General features: G+C 42.2%; 1 protein-coding gene and 1 non-coding gene across 2 annotated transcripts in view; both read left to right on the forward strand.

Moving 5' to 3' along the window:
- The window catches only part of NCBP2L (nuclear cap binding protein subunit 2 like), a 43,754-nt gene that overhangs the window by 21,389 nt on the left and 2,413 nt on the right, over positions 1-19,952 (forward strand). The gene's annotated exons all lie outside the window — the stretch shown is intronic.
- Positions 17,425-17,497, forward strand: TRNAR-GCG (transfer RNA arginine (anticodon GCG)). Its single transcript has one exon. It is a non-coding gene; the product is annotated as a tRNA-Arg (tRNA).

Below are 19,952 nucleotides of genomic sequence, written 5' to 3' on the forward strand. Positions count from 1 at the left end.
GGCTCCTCTGTCCATGGGATTCTCCAGGCTAGAATACTGGAAGCGGGGTGCCATTTCCTCCTCCAGGAGATCTTCCTGACCAAAGGATTGAGCCCATGTCTCTTACGTCTCCGGCATTGGCAGGCGGATTCTTTTCACTAGCACCAAGTATCTCTTGCTTAACATATTGCAATGATTTTCCAACAGCTTGTATGCGTCAATCTCTACCTCTTTGAATTACTTCAGCCACCTGAGTAATTTTTCTAAAATGGAGATTTCATCATGGCATTGCCCTATTTAAAACCATTCAAAGATTGCTCATAGCTTCTGGATAACGTTCATATTCCTTGGAATGTCATATAGAGTTCTTCATTATCTGTCTTCAGACTATCAGCCTCTTCATTCTCCTCCACACTCAACCATGTACCTACAATATTATTCATTTATTGAAGTTACCATGTTCTCTTTGGCCTCTGTGCCACTGAGCATGCTATGCTATCTTTCTGAAATGCCCTTCTTTCCCTGAACAACACCTACTCTGTTTTCAAGACTCATCTTTCCCAGTTCCACTCATTAGTAGGATCCCATTCTCCATGCTCTGTAGCAGCTTGTATTTATCATATCTCAGTGCTTTACCACACTTTGTTGTAACTGTCTGTTCACTTATCTTTTCCCTACTAGACTGAGGACTCCTTGAGGAGAGGGACTTAGCACACACTGAAAAAATTAACTCTAATATAATGAGTTTGATTTATAAAAGGCACCAATAAGAACCAATCAAATTGCTTTGTAGTCATAGGCTTCTTTTTTCATTGTATATGTATGCATTGATAAATCCTTGAAATAAAATATAAGATTTATATATTACTTGTCATGTATTTTGATATGTTTACTAATTTTCTCATGCCATCTATCTGGACTCTATCTTCACTCCTTCAAGCTTATATTTCCTTAGAATAAAACTTCAAGTCCTTTCTAAATGATTATGTTCAGTGAACAGGTAGATAATTTTCCACAGTCACACATAACTGAATTATTTATTTTCTCCTGCAAACTTATCAGGAGTTAGAGAAACTAAGAGTTGAAAAAGATCTTTATAGGTTCCCTTTTCTAGTGCTTCCCAACCCTAATAGCTCATCGGAGGGAGCTTGTAAATATGCAGATTCTCATGCCCCACTCCAGAGGTGTTGGTTATTTAGTCACTAAGTTTTGTCTGCCTCTTCGTGATTCCATGGAGGCAGCCCACCAGGCTCCTCTGGCCATGGGATTTCCTGGGCAAGAATCCTGGAGAGGGTTGCCATTTGACCTTCCCAACCCAGGGATCGAACCCAAGTCTCTTGCATTGGCAGGCAAATTCTGTACCACTGAGCCACCTGGGAAGCCCAGGTGGTACAATACAGTATAATCTGAGACCAATATTTCTGAAATTTTCCTCAATTAGTTCAGATGAGCAACCAGGGATTAGAATGTTTGATCGAGTGTAATCATCATGTCAGTGCTTGAATACCCTGGATAACATTATAGCATTCTCAGACTTTAAAGTGAAATTTCACTTGGTAGGTCTGGATAGGTGACCTGAGGTTCTGTATTTCTGGGAAACTCTCCTATGTTACAATGGACCACACTTTGAATAGCAAGGGCATTAAAAGCACACAATAGTGGAGTCAGAGAAACCTGGGTTAAAATCCTACTTCTTCTAACTTAGTAGTTATGCAACCTTGGGCAGTTTACTTCACTTTTCTGATCCTCAGTTTCCTCATTTATAAAATCAGTATGATAATGCCTCATTGGGCTGTTGTGGAGATTTTTTTTTTAAGAATACAAATTGACACAGATATATTCTTTTGACAATTTAAGCAATCCAAACCAATTGAACTTTCTCTTCATCTTGATTATGCAGACACATTTGAAGAGAATATACTTATAATACTGTGCCTTCCTATACAGAAATGTCACTTTTTATTTGTCTTTATGTGCCATGATTAAACTAAATGAGATAATGCTTTAAAAACACTTATTTATGTATTTATTTATTTATTATTGGAGGCTAATTATTTTACAATATTATATTGGTTGGTTTTGCATACATTGACATGAATCTGCCCCGGGTGTACATGAGTTCCCCCTCCTGAACCCCCCTCCCACCTCCCTTTATCCTCCCTCTGGGTCATCCCCGCACACCAGCCCCGAGCATCCTGTAACATGCATCGACCTTGAACCTTAGCATGGTTCTTGGACATCTTAAGTGCTTAGAACATAGTAACTGGTAGCTTTTAAAAATTTATTTGATTATGGAAAATTTCAAACACACATACTGTATAAAGGCCAGTATAAGTGAATCTACATGTATCCATCACTCAGGTTCAACACTTATCACCACATGGCCAAACATGTTCCATCTGTACACCAGCTCATAAAGTAAATCCTAGACACCTATATCATTTGCTCAGTAAACACTTCAGTGTGTATCTGTAAAAGACTTAAGGCTGATCTCCACCCCACCCCTATCTTCCTCTCTCTCTCATTATAACCATTAATTAATGCCATTATTTTCACCTAAAAGTTTAACACAAAAATCTTGGTATGATCAATTGAATGCAAATCAGCATTCAAACATCTCCAATTATGTCAAAAATGGGTTTTTTTTAAGTTGGTTTGTCCAAATAAGGGTAAGAAAGGAAGTTGTATTACTATTATCATCATCACCATTATCATTTCTATCACACAGATCTCCAGCCTTGACTTCCAGTGATGAGGAGCTTACCAGCTCTCACAGCAGTTCATTTTACTTTTCAATAGTGTTTCCATTCAACAGAAAGAAGGATTGCTGTCTCCCTGTATCTTCCATTCATTGAGTCTTCAGTTCAGTTCAGTTCAGTTGCTCAGTCGTGTCTGACTCTCTGCGACCCCATGAATCACAGCACGCCAGGCCTCCCTGTCCAACACCAACTCCCGGAGTTCACTCAAACTCATGTCCATCGAGTCGGTGATGCCATCCAGCCATCTCATTCTCTGTCGTCCCCTTCTCCTCCCGCCCCCAAACCCTCCCAGCATCAGAATCTTTTCCAGTGAGTCAACTCGTCGCATGAGGTGGCCAAAGTATTGGAGTTTCAGCTTCAGCATCAGTCCTTCCAATGAACACCCAAGATTGATCTCCTTTAGAATGGACTGGTTGGATCTCCATGCAGTCCAAGGGACTCTCAAGAGTCTTCTCCAACACCACAGTTCAAAAGCATCGATTCTTCGGCGATCAGCTTTCTTCACAGTCCAGCTCTCACATCCATATCTACTCCCTCTGCTCCATGACAGCCTGTATTAGTTTCCTGTGGCCGCTATAACAAAGTGCCACAAACCAGGTGGCTTAAAACAACAGAAATTTATTGTCTCACAGTTCTCCAGGCTAGAAGTCTGAAATCAAGGTGTTGACAGGGCGATGTTTCATTTGAAGGCTCTGGGGAGAAACCTTTCTTGCCCCTTCCAGCTTCTGAGGGCTCCTGTTTTTTGGCTGTGACAGCACGATTCCAGTCTCTGCCTCCTTCTTTACATGATCATCTTCCCTTCGTGTCTGTGACCAAATTTCCTTCTCACAAGGACACCAGTCATATTGGATTAAGCGCTGAACCTACGCCAATATGCGTCATCTGAATGAGTTGCATCTGTAAAGACTGCATTCAAAACTCAGTGGCTTCCCTGGTGGCTCAGTGGTAAAGAATCCACCTGCTAATGCAAGGCACACGTGCCGGGAGCCAGCGAGGGAAATCCTACCTGTGGCAAAGGTCAATTGGGGAAGAGGCCTGACGGGCAAAGGCTAATCAGGACTCGAGGAACCCCCTGGACTTACCTGAGCATCTACCCCAAAGAAAACCGGAGTCTGACTGCCTTACTATCTTATGCCTCTTACCAAGTCCTCTAATACTTACGGGGGCTTCCCCCCAACTACCTTTCTCTGAAAACATTAATTCAGAGCTGTAGTTAAAAAGTTCTCCACGGCTTAATAGGAATGTTCCAATCCAAGCCCCTCTGATAGCTTCCTAACTTGCATGACAAGTTTGTCCGGGCTCTTACAACTATGAGTGTGACTGTTTATAGCCTCCCAGCCATGCAAGGACAGAAAGCCTAATATTCTAAAATACAGGAATCTGTTGAAGAAGTTAAAATCATTAGAATAGTACTAAAAAAGATTTCATTGTTGAATCAATGCTTGCTGCAAAGTTTCCTCTATCGTATCCTTGGAAATATATTAATCACATATAGAGAATATAAGTAGTAGCCTTTGATTTAACCACATCAGATCTTAAGTTAATAAATTCCTTTCTTGTAGCTCACTACACCTGTGCCTTATAGGAATGTAACTTTGTCATATGTCTAGCACCTGACTTTAGGAAAATCACCTTAAAAGAATATAAGACTTTTTCTAGCTAACCTTTGTTAGGAGAGAGGGCCATAAACTGTTAGCAGGCCACCTGGCCAGAAGATGATGTAAACCACCCAAAACTTTTGTATATCACGAGACATACAAAAATGAGCCCTGATCCTGATAAGGGTCAAGACTGCTGACCCCGCGTGATTTTGGCGTGACTCTATACCTCTCTTTCTCTATTTTTTTATGTGCACAACTTAGGGTATAAAAACAGCACTGGAAAATAAAGTTTTGGGCCTTGCTCACTGAAGCTTGGTCTCCCTGTGTCGTTCTTTCTCTTTTTCCGTCCTTTTCTCTATTCTCCTTTTTCTGGTTGAGATCCTTGGAGCGCTGGGCCCTCTGAATTTACTTATCTGCCTGGGCTTCTAAGACCCACTCGAGGGGGTGCCCTGGTGGGGTACCTCCAGTGATTCGAGAGGGTGCCTGCGGCCTACGTAAACAGAGCAAACCCCATGCTGGGGTTTTATTGGTTTCCAGCGTAAACCAAGGAATCATCAGCCCCTGTCTCTCTCTCTCTCTCTCTCTCTCTGACGCTGAGGCCGTTCATCCCGAGGATAACCTGGGCCATATCGAGGCTGGTCCCCGATACACACGCGTTCGATCCCTGCTCCAGAAACATCCCACATGCCTCGGAGCAACTAAGCCCGTGTGCCATAACTCCGGAGCCTGTGCTCTAGAGTCTAGGAGCTGCAACTACTGAGCCCACATTAAACAGCTACTGAAGCCTGGGCACCCTAGAGCCTGGGAACCACAACAAGAAAAGCCACTGAAATGAAAATTCCACACACCAGTACACCACAACTAGAGAGTAGTCCCCCCTTACTGCAACTGGAGAGAAGCTCATGCAGCAATGAAGATCCAGCACAGCCAAAAATAAGTACACAAAATTATTTTTAAAAATCAAGTCACATTCTGATATTCCAGAGTTTAGAACTTCAGCATATATTTTAGGGGGGACACAATTCAACTCAGAGTACAGCCCTTCAAATATTAAGAAAATCGTCAAATTCCATATGGCCTTCTCTTGTCTCGGTTAAACCTCCTCTGTTCCTTCGATCATTCCTGAGCTTTGGCTCTATTTTTCCCTAAATCACTGCCATTTATTGAATAATTCAGCTGAGCCCACTGATTGAAATGTTGCTCAGGTGTCATTTGACCATATGAATAGACCCACACTATCCCCTCTCTGCTTCCACATACTCTAGTTCTATCACTGCAGCTTAGGTTTGATGTACCATTTCCTCTGCTGCTGCTCCTGCTGTTTAGTCGCTCATTCGTGTCCATGCAACCCCATGGACTGTAACTCACCAGGCTCCTCTATCCATGGGATTCTCTAGGCAAGAATACTGGAGTGGATTGCCATTTCCTTCTCTAAGGGATCTTCCTGATCGAGGGATAGAACTCGAGTTTCCTGCTTGGCAGGTGTATTCTTTACCACTGAGCCACCTGGAAATCCGCCACCATTTCCTCTACCTCCCCTCATCTCCAGCTGAGCTGGCTGTTCCTCTTCTGTTCTTTTGTTTTACCTCTATCATTGCACATTACACTATGTAACAGCTATTTGTGTGAAAAGAAGTAAGAATGTTTTAAGTCAACCCCATGAACCAAGAGGATATTATGGCCATAAAATAGTGGATTCATCAAACATCAGCTGAATCCTTACTATGTGCCAGGCACTGTACATGGTGTGATGGGTACAATTTTGAATAAAGCATACTCTTTGCCCACAGGAAGCTCACAGTCTAATGAGGGGTACAGACATGTGAACAGACAAGAAAAATACAGCTGGATGTAGAAGCAGGATGCTTTGGAAGCACAGAAGAGGAAAATCTAACCCGGCATAGGATGGGACATGTTAAAGAAGCCTTCTTTGAGGAGATGATGCCTGGGCTGAGTTTGAGAGGATGACAAGAAGTCTGCCAGGCAAAGAGGGAGTGAGAAGCAGAAGTGATGGGCATCAAAGCAGAGGGTACAGCATGAGCAAAGTCATAGAAGTGTGTGGAGAATTGCAAGGTTGTCAGCAGTTTGGTATTGTTGAGACATTAGCTGTGAATGAGGCAGTAGTGTGGGAGATGAAGCTGGCAAGTTTGAGGAGATTTGCATGTCCCTGACATAGGGGCCAAGAATTGGTGCCTTCGAGCTGTGGTGCTGGAGAAGACTCCTGAGAGTACCTTGGACAGCAAGGAGATCAAACCAGTCAATCCTAAATGAAATCAACCCCAACTGTTCATTGGAAGGACTGATGCTAGAGCTGAAACTCCAGTATTTTGTCATCTGATGTGAAGAGCTGACTCATTGGAAAAGTCCCTGATGTTGGGAAAGATTGAGGGCAGAAGAGGCCGTCAGGGGATGAGATGGCTGGATAGCATCAGCAATGAAAATGGACATGAACTTGGGCAAACTATGGGAGATGATGAGGGACAGAGAGGCCTGGTGTGCAGTCCATGGGATCACAAAGAGTTGGACATGACTGGGTGACTGAACAGCAACATAGCTTAGATTCCATCTCGTAGGTCATGAGGTATTACATGATCTTGTGTGTGTACTCAGTCTTTGTGACCCTCCATGGACTGTAGCCTGCCAGACTCCTGCAGACAAGAATCCTGGAGAGTGGGTTGTGATTTCCTACTCGAGGGGAACTTCCCAACCCAGGGATCAAACCAGGGTCTCTTGTGTCTCCTGCATTGGCAGACAGATTCTTTACCACTGTGCCATGTGGGAAGCCTGTTACATGATCTTATTTACAATTTAAAAAGCTAATTCGGGTGGCTGTGTGGAGAGATGGATAGGGTCAAAACTGGAATCAGGGAGACAACTACCAGGTGTATGATGAGCTGAGAAATATTTGAGAAGGAAAATTGTCAAGATTCAGTCAGGGTTTAGCTATGGGGAAGGTGAGTGGGAGTGAGGAGGCAAAAACGACTTTCAGGTTTCTGGTGCGGGAGTAATTGGGTGATGCCATCCAATAAGGGATTATAAGAAAAGGAATGGACTTGGGGGATACTGAATTTGGTTTTGGACATGTTCAAATTGAGGTACCTGCAGGATTTTCAGACTTGAAACAGAGTTCTGGCCTGGAGATATGAGTGTCATCACAATAAAGGTAAGAATGAAAACAATGTGAATGGATGGAACCATCTGGGACAATTCAAAAAGTGGGAAGAACCAAGGACCAAGGAGGAAATCCTGGTCAACACACCTACATGCTGATGGAGGAGGAAGATCACATGAAAGAATAAGTAAGAATAGTCATAGAGGTGTGAAGGGAACAAGGAAAGTGTGGTGTCATGGAAACCACAAAAAAGAAAGAACTGAGCAGCAGTGTTAAATGACACTGAAAGGTTTAGTAAAATAAGGGTTCCCAAAAAGAACTTATTTAATTCTTTGTTAAAATCCAAAATAATCCAAAATTCCATTTGCTTATTCTCCCTAATGATTAGCTTCATCAAAGGAGAAAATCAGGTTAATTTGACTTATTCTTAGTAAAAACATCTCACTTTAATAATCTGAGCATTCTAGAATTTTTATTAAATGGACAAATATCTATTGAGCACTTAACTTACACCAAACATTGCACTAGGCTCTGTTCTAGGCTCATCATTAGTAAACAAGACAGAAAAAAAGAAAAACCCTGCTCTCATGGAGCTTGTAATTGAGATACATCGTAGTATGATACTGACTCCAATCCTGATGAGTGTCAGGGGTTTTCCGAATACCACAGGCAATTTTCCCACACCAGCTGGGTGTGCTACAGTTCAACTCAATTCTGGCACATAAGTGTCAGATCCCGTGGGTTAAGGGCTCAGTCCTACAAGATGCCCCTTGCCCTTTAGATACCAATGACAAGACCAGGTGGTTGCCTGTACTTCTAACCTGCTGGCTGGAGATTTGAGGTTCCAATGATCCCCTCCTTGAGTTTGGCTAATTTACTAGTATGGCTGCTAGAACTCAGAGAAACATTTTACTTACTAGATTACCAGTTCATTATTAAAAGATATAATCTTAGAAAGAGCTAGATGGAAGAGATGCATAGCACAAGGTATTTGGGAAGGGACACCAAGTTTCCAAACCCTTTCTGTGTGCCCAATCTGCCAGCATCAGTAAGTATTCACCACCTAGATGGGTGGAGGGGGGAGGTTCAAGAGGGAGGAAAGTCAAATATATATTTCTTATTATAAATCACAATATCACAGTAGCATAATGCTTATAAGCCTGGGTCTAAATCCTGGAAATACTACGTGCTAAGCCATGTGACTATGGATGAATTACTTAATCTCTCAGCCCTGGTTTCTTCATCTATAAAATGGGAAAACTAAGATTATTGCTCCGAGATTATTATTGATTAAAAGAGCTAATACATGTAAAATGCTTTGAACAGTGTCTGGTACATCAAAAGACTCAATAAGTGTTAGTTATTCTGTTGTGTGTGGATACATGGGGACAAGCCAATAAACAAAAAAAATACAAATTAGTGATGGGTGCAATGGAAATAATTAAAATTGAATGATTTGAAAGCAAGTAAATGCATAGATGCTTTGGATGGTGTACCCTGAGACAAGGATGTTTGAGCTGAATTTGAACAAAAAGGTATGTATTATAACAATCCTGGCAAAAGACACTCTAGGTAGACCAAAGATGACCTTTGGGCCAAGTCTGGACCACAGCCTGTTTTTGTAAATAAAGTTTGATTCTTTACGCATCATCTGTGGCTGCTTTTGCTCAGAGCTGAGTAGTTGTGACAGAGACCATATGGCCCAAAAGCCAAAAATATTTACTATTTGGCTCATTAGAGAAGAAGTTTGCCCACCCCTGCTCTAAGCAAAAGGAATAGCAAACACAAAGGCCCTAGGCAGGGATGAGCTTGGAGGGTTCAAGGAACAGAAAAGTGAAAGTGAAGTGAAAGTTGCTCAGTTATGTCTGACTCTTTGCAACCCCATGAACTATACAGTCCATGGAATTCTCCAGGCCAGAGTATTGGAGTAGGTAACCTTTCCCTTCTCCAGGGGCTCTTCCCATCCCAGGGATCGAACCCAGATCTCCCGCATTGCAGGCGGATTCTTTACCAGATGAACTACAAGGAACAGAAAGAAGTACTGAAATGGGTTAGAGGAATGAATGATAATGAATCTTATCCTGGATCCACATTAAGTCCACACTGGTCTATAGGTTTTATAATCCACTACCTTTCCTCCTTTGAACGCCCCTCATCTCCAGTCTTTGAGGATCTGATACTGATACTTCTCCCATGTGTACGATTTCCCAATGATCACTGACAGTGGTTCTTTGATTGTACTTGCACATTCTCATTGCCTAGGGAGTAATTCATCCAGGCTAGAAGATTTGAACTTATTTAAAGCAGCACTGTTAACCCATTGCAGGCCAGCTGATAGTAACAGAAAGCACCATCTCCAGCTGCTGCTTTATTTTAAACTTGAATCCCATTCAACATCATTTCACTGCTATTTTTGAATTGGAATTTATGGTCATGGACCTGAAGTCAGTTCAGTTCAGCTCAGTCCTCTGTCGTGTCCGATTGTTTGCAACGCCATGGACTGCAGCACGCCAGGCTTCCCTGTCCATCACCAACTCCTGGAGCTTACTTAAACTCATGTCCATTAAGTCGGTTATGCCATCCAACCATCTATTCCTCTGTCATCCCCTTCTCCTCCCGCCTTCAATCTTTCCCAATATCAGGGTCTTTTCCAATGAGTCAGTTCTTCGAATCGAGTAGCCAAAGTATTGGAGTTTTGGCTTCAGCATGAGCCTTCCAATGAATATTCAGGACTGATTTCCCTTAGGATAGACTGGTTGGGTCTCCTTGCAGTCCAAGGGACACTCAAGAGTCTTCTCCAACACCACAGCTCAAAAGCAGCAGCAATTCTTCGGTGCTCAGCTTTCTTTATAGTCCAACTGTCACATCCATACATGACTACTGGAAAAACCATAGCTTTGACTAGATGGACCTTTACTGGCAAAGTAAAGTCTCTGCTTTTTAATATGCTGTCTAGGTTGGTCATAGCTTTTCTTCCAAGGGACAAGCATGTTTTAATTTCATGGCTGCAGTCACCATCTTCAGTGATTTTGGAGCCCAAGAAAATAGTCTCTGTTTCCATTGTTTCCCCACCTATTTGCCATGAAGTGATGGGACCAGATGCCATGATCTAGTTTTCTGAATGTTGAGTTTTAAGCCAACTTTTTCACTCTCCTCTTTCACTTTCATCAAGGGGCTCTTTAGTTCTCTTTCTACCCTAAGGGTGGTGTCATTTGCATATATGAGGTTATTGATATTTCTCCCAGCAATCTTGATTCCAGCTTGTGCTTCTTCCAGCCCAGCGTTCCTCATGATGTACTCTGCATATAAGTTAAATAAGCAGGATGACAATATACAACCTTGACGTACTCCTTTCCCTATTTGGAACCAGTCTGTTGTTCCATGTCCAGTTCTGACTGTTGCTTCCTGACCTGCATACAGGTTTCTCAAGAGGCAGGTCAGGTGGTCTGGGATTCCCTTCTCTTTCAGAATGTTCCACAGTTTGTTGTGATCCACACAGTCAAAGATTTGGCATAGTCAATAAAGCAGGAGTAGATGTTTTTTCTGGAACTCTCTTGCTTTTTCTATGATCCAACAGTTGTTGGCAATTTGATCTCTGGTTCCTGAAGTAAACTCTGATTAATATCCAGTATATGTATATTTATAGACATTTATTTATAGACAAGGGAAGCCCATCTCTGGGTCTATCTATACATGTTTATCTATGTCTATATCTGTGACAGTATTTCCAAAACTGTATTTTGAGAGATGCTAGTATCCTGTGGGACATCAATAAGTAAGTAAAACATGAAAGTTCCCAGGTCAAATATATCTGGAAAATGCTAAGCAAAGCTAAAATAGGTTTTATTTCTGGCAAGACTTCTTAAAGCCTTAATATGCTAATGTATGCTGAGTCTCTGAGAGAGAGATTTGATGTGCAACGTTTCCTAAACTTACTTGATCAAATTCATTTTTCTCAGAACACCAGTTAATACCCTGATGGACACTAGCATTTCTTGGGTCAGTTTGAAAATTGCTGGCATTTAGGCAGTTGAGGCCCAAAGAAATGTGTCTGGCCTCTTTGCATGAATCTGCAATAAATTTCTGCCAAGAAATCCTTTCCATGTGATATTTTCATTGCAGATGGAAGATTGGAGTAAATCTGAATCAGTGTGATGAAAGTCATCTCTGGACTGCACTCTTTCCTGTTCTTTGCCATCCATCCATCAAATATGAGCACCTACTATGAGCTAACTACTGTTCTAGTTGTTGGAGAGGCCCAAGTGATAGAGACAAAGTTCTTGTTCTCATGAAATATATATGCTTGTGTGTGCTGTGTGTGTATGTGTGTGGGTGTGCACGCATGTGCATGGTGGGGGAAATATAATAAACACATATGGTAAATTTAGCTAGCAGTAAGTGTCCTGGAGGGTGCTATATTAGAGAAAAATGTAAAGAGGTTACTTTAGATGGGGTAATCAGGGAAGGCTTCTTCGAGTAGGTGATGCATAACACAGAAGAAGGAACTAGAACAGCCATGTGGAGACTGAAAGGGAGAGCACTCCAGCAGAGGGAAAGTACATGCAAAGTTTTGGGGTAGCCAATAGCTTCTGGTTCAAGGGGTGTCAGAAAGCTAGTGTGTTTGGATTGTAAGGGCACGAGTATAACAAGATGAAGTAGGAGAGGTAGATAAGGGCCAGCTAATGCCAAGTCTTAGAGACTATGTCACGGAGAAGGCAATGGCAAGCCACTCCAGTACTATTGCCTAGAAAATCCCATGGATGGAGGAGCCTGGTGGGCTGCAGTCCATGGGGTCGCTAAGGTTCGGACACAACTGAGCTACTTCACTTTCACTTTTCACTTTCACACATTGGAGAAGGAAATGGCAACCCACTCCAGTGTTCTTGCCTGGAGAATCCCAGGGACGGGGGAGCCTGCTGGGCTTCCGTCTATGGGGTCGCACAGAGTCGGACACGACTGAAGTGACTTAGCAGCAGCAGCAGCAGCAGAGACTATGTCAAGAAATCTGCATTTTACTCTAATTGTCAGAGAGAAGAAAGTAAAATCTGATCACTTTTAAAAGAGCACTTTTAAGTGATTGTAAGAGGGCAAAAGAAGTTGTTTAGTCACTAAGTTGTGTCTGACTCTTTCGTGACCCTATGGACTGTAGACCATCAGGCTCTTCTGTCTATGGGATTTCCCAGGCAAGAATACTGGAGTGGTGTTGCCATTTCCTTCTCCAGGGATCTTCCTGACCCAGGGATCAAACCCAAGTCTCCTGCATCTCCTGTACTGCAGGCAGATTCTTTACCACTGAGCCACCAGGGCCTCCCAAAAGTAGAGGAGGTGAGACCAAAGTAAGACTTGATGGATTAAACATTGAGTGTTGGGGAGAGGAAAGCATCAGGGATAACATCCCAGGGTCTGGTTTCAGCAATTGGATGGTGTCATTGACTGAGATGGGGAGTAATAAAAACCAAGGGGTCTCCTTTGGTAACATTAAGTTAGTGCTGGGCTTCCCTGGTGGCTCTGTGATAAAGAATCTGCCTTGCAATGCAGGGGACATGGGTTCGATCCATGGTCTGGGAGGACCCCATATGCTAAGCCCATGTGCTACAACTACTGAGCCTGTGCTGCAGAGCCAGGGAGCTGCAACTACTGAAGCCTGTGCACCCTATAGCCAGTGCTCCACAACAAGAGAAGCCACCACAATGAGAAGCCTGTGCACTGAAACTAGAGAGTAGCTCCCGCTCGCCACAACTAGAGAAAAGCCAGAGCAGCAACCAAGACTTAGCGCAGCCCCCCAAAAAATAAAAGGTTTGTGCTGTCCATGAGGCAACCAGGTGGATATATGAAATAATCAGATGGATAAGCAAGTCTAAACTCAGGGGAGAGGTCTGAGCTGGAGAGCTAAAGTAACATAGGACTAGAAGAGGTCACTTAGGAAGTGAATGTAGGAGTAGAAGAGAGCCAAGGACCAAGGCTTGGGTCACACCAACCTTCAGAGGTTGAAGAGCAGCAGGAGGAAACAACAGAGCCCATTGGAAATGGGAACAAAACTTGGAGGACATGGAGTCGTAAGCACTACTAGATTGTAGTGACCTGGTGAGCTGGTTATGAAAGCACTGTGAGTCTCAAGTTTTAGGCTTGGTCCTAAAGGCTAATTAAAACTCTAGGAAAGCATTTACCAATGTACCATAGATTTCAAACAAATATGTTTATTGTAACAAACAGAATAATTCAAATAAATTACAAAATTAATGAAAGCAATACCAGAATAGTTGAAAGGTAAATAAGAAGGGCTAGGAGCATGCTGTTTCTCCATACTGGGAACATATTTATTTGAACGTGGCATTTTCACAACTGGTTTTAGAACAATGTCCTGTAGATGAGCCCATGCCAAAGTACTTTTCTTCTCACCATCTTGTTAAGAGCTCACTGGTTAGAAAAGCCTTCAGTTAACTTCTGGATTTCAGACAACTAGCCACTTCTTTTGAGAGCAGTATGAAGGTTCCCTTCTGCAGAAGCAACAATGCTCTTGTGCAACAAAATCTCCCTTCTGTGATTTTTTCCTTCTGAAACAGACTGGGCTCTGTGCTTCTCTCTGTGGAAAGTATCTTGAGCATTCCTCCACCCCGCTATTTGTAGTTAGGAAAAAAAAGAGCCCATGAGCTGTCCCATTCATCCTCTAGAACTGTGGTGTCTTGAGTCTGCCTCAGCTAAATTCAATTAAACACCTCAAGCAGAATTTGTCAGACGTCATTTTTTTTTGCCATGGACCCGATTTATTTTGCTAATAGGATCAGCACATGCTATATACAAAGGTAACCATTAAATAATTACAGACAAATAATTTCATCACGTATTCCCAGCCGATTTTGCATCTCCTGCCAGACACAAAACATTTACTCTAATATATTTACAGGGATAATTTGCATAAAACCACTGAAAGTGGAGATATTTTCAAACTGGCTGCTTATGGGATGTGATTAGTGAAATCTCCACACCCCCATTCACACCCACCCATACTATTAGTCATTGCTTTAATACAAGGAAAGCCTCCATTAAAATTAAAACATTACTAACAGAGAGACAAATGAAGTTATTAACATTTAGCTCAAATTATTTGATTGAAATCCTTTATCAGTAAGGTCCTTTGTGAAAGGAACCCAGAAGCATTTTAAAGTTTTGAGGAGGAAATAAGAAAGAATCAGAATATGGGCTGCTGTTTGGGGAGGGAAGAGGGGGTTGGGGCACTCTGTATAGAGCTCTGGTAAGCCAGAGACCAGTTTGAAAGCACTGGACGCTTAGGTAAGACTACTAAAGTCATACACAATGAAGTAAGTCACTTCAGTTCAGTCATTCAGTCGAGTATGACTCTTTGTGACCCCATGGACTGCAGCACACCAGGCCTCCCAGTCCATCACCTACTCCCGGAGCTTACTCATGTCCATCAAGTTGGTGATGCCATCCAACCACCTCATCCTCTGTCATCCCTTTATCCTCCCACCTTCAATCTTTCCCAATATCAGGGTCTTTTCCAATGAGTCAGTTCTTCGCATCAGGTGGCCAAAGTATTGGAGTTTTGGCTTCAGCATGAGCCCTTCCAATGAATATTCAGGACTGATTTCCCTTAGGATGGACTGGTTGGATCTCCTTGCAGTCCAAGGGGCTCTCAAGAGTCTTCTCCAACACCACAGTTCAAAAGCATCAGTTCTTCGGTGCTCAGTTTTCTTTACAGTCCAACTCTCACATCCATACATGATTACTGGAAAAACCATAGCTTTGACTAGATGGACCTTTGCTGGAAAAGTAAAGTCTCTGCTTTTTAATATGCTGTCTAGGTTGGTCATAATTTTCGTCAAAGAAATAGCGTCTTTTAATTTCATGGCTTCAGTCACCATCTGCAGTGATTTTGGAGCCCAAAAAAATAAAGTTTCTCATGTTTCCATTGTTTCCCCACCTATTTGCCATGAAGTGATGGGACTGGATGCCATGATCTTAGTTTTCTGAATGTTGAGTTTTAAACCAACTTTTTCACTCTCCTCTTTCACTCTCATCAAGAGTCTCTTTAGTTCTTCGCTTTCTGCCATAAGGGTGGTGTCATCTGCTTATCTCAGGTTACTGATATTTCTCCCTGCAATCTTGATTCCAGCTTGTGCTTCGTCCAGCCCAGCATTTCGCATGATGTACTCTGCATATAAGTTAAATAAGCAGGGTGACACTATACAGCCTTGATGTACTCCTTTCCTGATTTGGAACCAGTCTGTTGTTCCATGTCCAGTTCTAACTGTTGCTTCTTGACCTGCATACAGATTTCTCAGGAGGCAGGTTAGGTGGTCTGGTAATCCCATCTCCTTAAGATTTTTCCACAGTTTGTTGTGATCCACACAGTCAGAGGCTTTGCCATAGTCAATAAAGCAGAAGTAGATGTTTTTCTGGAACTCTTTTACTTTTTCAATGATCCAGCAGATGTTGGCAATTTGATCCATGGTTCCTCTGCCTTTTCTAAATCCAACTTGAACATCTGGGAGTTCACGATTCACATACTGTTGAAGCCTGGCTTGGAGGATTTTGAGCATTATTTTGCTAGCATGTGAGATGAGTGCAATTGTGTGGTAGTTTAAACATTTTTTGGCATTACCTTACTTTGAGATTGGAATGAAAACTGACCTTTTCCAGTCCTGTGGCCACTGCTGAGTTTTCCAAATTTGCTGGCATATTGAGTGCAGCACTTTCACAGCATCATCTTTTAGGATTTGAAATAGCTCAACTGGAATTCCATCACCTCCACTAGCTTTGTTCGTAGTGCTGCTTCCTAAGGCCCACTTAACTTTGCATTCCAGGATGTCTGGCTCCAGGTGAGTGATCACACCATCGTGGTTATCTGGGTCATGAAGATCTTTTTTGTATAGCTCTTCTGTGTACTCTAGGAGAAGGAAATGACAAACCACTCCAGTATTCTTGCCTAGAGAATCCTGTGGACAGAGGAGTCTGGTGGGCTGCCATCTATGGGGTTGCACAGAGTTGGACACGACTGACTGAAGTGACTTAGCATGCATGCATCTGTGTATTCTTAACACCTCTTCTTAATATCTTCTGCTTCTGTTAGGTCCATACCATTTCTGTCCTTTACTGTGCCCATCTTTGCATGAAATGTTCCCTTGGTATCTCTAATTTTCTTGAAGAGATCTCTAGTCTTTCCCATTCTGTTGTTTTCCTCTATTTCTTTGCATTGATCACTGATGAAGGCTTTATTATCTCTCCTTGCTGTTCTTTGGAACTCTGCATTCAAATGGGTATATCTTTCCTTTTCTCCTTTGCCTTTTGCTTCTCTTCTTTTCTGAGCTATTTGTAAGGCCTCCTCAGAGAACCATTTTACCTTTTTGCATTTCTTTTTCTGGGGGGATGGTCTTGATCACTGCTTCTTGTACAACGTCACAAACCTCCTTCCATAGTTCTTCAGGTACTCTGTCTATCAGATCTTGAATTTATTTGTCACTTACACTGTATAATCATAAGGGATTTGATTTAGGTCATACCTGAATGGTCTAGTGGTTTTCTGTACTTTCTTCAATTTCAGTTTGAATCTGGCAATAAGGAGTTTATGATCTGAGCCACAGTCAGCTCCCTGCCTTGTTTTTGCTGACTGTATAGAGCTTTTCCATCTTTGGTTGAAAATAATATAATCAATCTGATTTCAGTATTGACTATCTGCTGGGGTTGGGACACTCTGTATAGAGTTCTGGTAAGCCAGAGACCAGTTTGAAAGCACCGGATGCTTAGGTAAGACTATTAAAGTCATACACAATGAAGTAAGTCAGTGAGACAAACAAATACCATATAATATCACTTATATTTGGAATCTAGAAAATTAGTACAGATGAACTTATTTTGCAACGCAGAAACAGAGACACATATGTAGAGAACAAACATATGGATACAAAGGGAAGAAGTGGGAAGGGGTATACAAACCACTATCTATAAAATAACTTCCCTGGTGGCTCAGATGGTAAAGCGTCTGCCTGCGATGCAGGAGACCCAGGTTTGATCCCTGGGTTGGGGAGATCCCCTGGAGAAGGAAATGGCAACCCACTCCAGTACTTTTGCCTAGAAAACTCCACTGATGGAGGAGCCTGATGGGCTACAGTCCATGGGGTCTCAGAGAGTCAGCACAACTTAGCGACTTAACTTTCACTTTTCGTGTATAAAATAGGGCTTCCCAGGTGGCGCAAATGGTAAAGAATCTACCTGGCAATGCAGGAGACATAAGAGACGCAGGTCAGAACCCTGGGTCTGGAAGATCTGCTAGAGGAGGGAGGCCATGGCAAACCACTCCAGTATTCTTGCCTGGATAATCCCATGGGCAGAGGAGTTTGGCGGGCTACAGTCCATAGAGTCACAAAGAGTCAGACACAACTGAAGTGATTTAGCATGCATGCATATATGAAATAGACAACTAAGAAGGACCTGCTGTTTGGGCTTCCCTGATAGGTCAGTTGGTAAAGAATCTGCCTGCAATGCAGGAGACCCCGGTTCAGTCCCTGGGTCAGAAGATCTGCTACCCACTCCAGTATTCTTGGACTTCCCTTGTGGCTCAGCTGGTAATGAATCTGCCCGCAAAGCAGGAGACCTGGGTTGGGAAGATCCCCTGGAGAAGGGAAAGGCTACCCACTCCAGTATTCTGGCCTGGAGAATTCCATGGACTGTATAGTCCTTGGGATGACTGTTTAGCACAGGGAACTCTACTCAGTACTCTGTAATGACCCATATGGGAATAAAATCTAAAAAAGAGTGCATATGTGTGTATGTATAACTGATTCACTTTGCAGTACACCTAAAACTAACACAACATTTTAAATCAGCTATCAGTTCAGTTCAGTTCAGTTCAGTCGCTCAGTCGTGTCCGACTCTTTGCGACCCCCTGAACTGCAGCACACCAGGCTTCCCTGTCTATCACCAACTCCCAGAGTCCACCCAAACCCATGTCCATTGAGTCGGTGATGCCATCCAACCATCTCATCCTCTGTCGTCCCCTTCTCCTCCCACCTTCAAACTGTCCCAGCATCAGGGTCTTTTCAAATGAGTCAGCTCTTCACATCAGGTGGCCAAAGTATTGGAGTTTCAGTTTCAACATCAGTCCCTCCAATAAACACCCAGGACCGATCTCCTTTAGAATGGACTGGTTGGATCTCCTTGCAGTCCAAGGGACTCTCAAGAGTGTTCTCCAATGAGAGTTGGACTATAAAGAAAATCAGCTATACTCCAGTAACAATTAATTTTTAAAAAGTGAAGTAAAGGTGATTTCTGAAGGATGATAAAAGCAAGTTTCCTTTAAGCGACAGTACAGCCAAGAGCAGCTAGATTGGTTCTGGAGTTTCTGTGATAAAAGTGGTTGCTTCTTCACGTTTCAGAAAATTCTTTAGCTCTCAGTAAGGATCATATCAAGTGACGTTAAAGAATTCTCAGGGATCAATTGACTTCTGACTCAACTTTGGGTTTTTTGAAGACATACTTTAAATTTTGTTTTACTACAAAAGAAATTCTCATTGTAGAATATTCAAACAGTTATAAAATATATAGACTCAAACCTGAACAATCCCCTCAACATCCACCACAATTCTTGGCTCTTGCTATTTTATACTGTGCTTCCCTGTTACATTCTATGCCTTTACTGGCATATACATACATCTACTTTCTTACACAAATTCATAATCTCTACCTGTTACATATACCTTTTCATTCTTTTAATTTTTAAGTTTGTTTTATTGTATTAAAATATACATAATGTAAAAATTACCTTTGTTATCATTTTTGAGTGTATAATTCAGTGGTATTAAGTACATTCACAGTGTTACATAATCATAAATGCTTGACTCCCGGGGAACTAGGCAATCAGTTTCTTAGGTATCTTTACCGAAGTCTATACACATGTAAGCATAAATGAAAGTGTCTGACTCTTTGTTACCCGAAGGACTGTAGCCCGCCAGGTTCCTCTCTCTGGGATCATCCAGGCTGGAATGGGATACCATTTTCTTCTCCAGGGGATCTTCATGACCCAGGGATCAAACCCCATGTCTACTGCATTGCAGGCAGATTCTTTACCATCTGAGCCACCAGGGAAACTCCTATATGCATACAGGGATGGACATATATACCTTCCCTCCTTTTTTACATAGTAGTAGCAAACCGTAAACAGCTTGCTCTTTTCACTTAATATCTGCAATATGTAAATATATATAACACATACATATATACACAATTCTTACATATACACTCTTCTGCTATGCTAGGACTATTTTAATTCTGACTAATTTTTTAAAAATTAATTTTTTATTGTGACAAAAAGCATGTAACATAACAATTCACTCTCTCAGCAATTTCTAAGTGTACAATACAACCACATTCACAGCTTCATACAACAGATTCCCCAGAACCCCTGACCTCAGTCCTGCTTGATTGATCTCCACATCCACAAAACAACTCTTCTCCCCTTCCCCCTAGCCCCTGAAGTGCATGATC

This window comes from Moschus berezovskii, chromosome X (assembly GCF_049115385.1).
Source record: "Moschus berezovskii isolate FMDL1 chromosome X, NW_MosBer_1.0, whole genome shotgun sequence".
In the NCBI taxonomy this organism is placed as follows: domain Eukaryota; kingdom Metazoa; phylum Chordata; class Mammalia; order Artiodactyla; family Moschidae; genus Moschus; species Moschus berezovskii.